Below are 979 nucleotides of genomic sequence, written 5' to 3'. Positions count from 1 at the left end.
TAACCAACCGCTATACTTACCTGAAGGGCTTCCCAGGTGGTGCAGCAGTAAAGAATCTGCCTGCAACGCAGGAGACCTGTGTTCCCTCTGGCCTGGGAAGATCCCATGGAGAAGGGAATGGCAACCCACTCCAGTCTTCTTGCCTGGAAAATCCCATGGACAGAGGAACCTGGCAGGCTATAGTCCATGGCGTTGCAAAGACTTGAACATGACTGAGCACATGCTTACCTGGCTGGAGAAATACCATGATCTCAAAAATGATTTTCCCAGAACGAGGTTTATCCATTGCACTTCAGATGTGTTGACCCCTGCAATTTCCCCAAATGTAGGAAACTTGACTGCAAATTGTGGTAGTGGGGAAGGGGCACTTGTGCTTTTCCCTAAAAACATGAAATATAATAAAAGCCTGGGGAGGTGGGTGAAGGGTTTTCATGTCAATAAATCAGGAAAGATCTAGTTGACTTGATCTGTGACAGAGATGCTCGCCAGAAGATGTCTCCTGTCCTCCCTTGTCCTTCAAAGACCTTCTGAAGGATTAAATGACTATGATCTGGGGAGAGTCCATTCCAGGCTCTTGTGTGGCCGTGTGCCAAAGCCGAGGCAGTTTGCACAATCCAAGCTTAGAACTATTCACACCAGTAAAAAGCTGAGCAGCTTCATTGACAGCCTGGGGCTGTTCACGATCTTGGGTCCTCTCAGGAGGAGGTCAAGGGCTTCCTAAGTGACTCAGAAGGAAAGCAGTTGCTCTTTGACCTCTGCAGAGCAAAGTTCATGAATATGCTGTTCCAGCTGCTGAGAATTGTTCTTAGTAACTTTTCCTGATTAAAAAAAGAATGTATGCTTATTCCAGCATTGCTTGTCCAACAATCCAACATGTCCCAAAACAGTAGATGGGATAGATACTTTACTTATATGATGGAATACTGTATGGCAGGCAATGAAATTGAAAGAATTGCGGCTTCAGTGAGAACATTGAAGA

General features: G+C 45.7%; 1 non-coding gene across 1 annotated transcript; it reads left to right on the top strand.

Annotated features, from left to right (window-relative positions):
- Positions 1 to 220: 220 nt before the first annotated feature.
- LOC129551825 (U1 spliceosomal RNA) lies at positions 221 to 383 on the top strand. The gene has a single exon (XR_008685142.1). It is a non-coding gene; the product is annotated as a U1 spliceosomal RNA (small nuclear RNA).
- The last annotated feature ends 596 nt before the right edge of the window (positions 384 to 979 follow it).

The sequence above is a fragment of the Moschus berezovskii genome, chromosome 17, assembly GCF_049115385.1.
Source record: "Moschus berezovskii isolate FMDL1 chromosome 17, NW_MosBer_1.0, whole genome shotgun sequence".
Taxonomy (NCBI): Eukaryota; Metazoa; Chordata; class Mammalia; order Artiodactyla; family Moschidae; genus Moschus; species Moschus berezovskii.
Note: the sequence above shows the minus strand (reverse complement) of the source record. Positions and strands in the feature narration are given on the sequence as shown.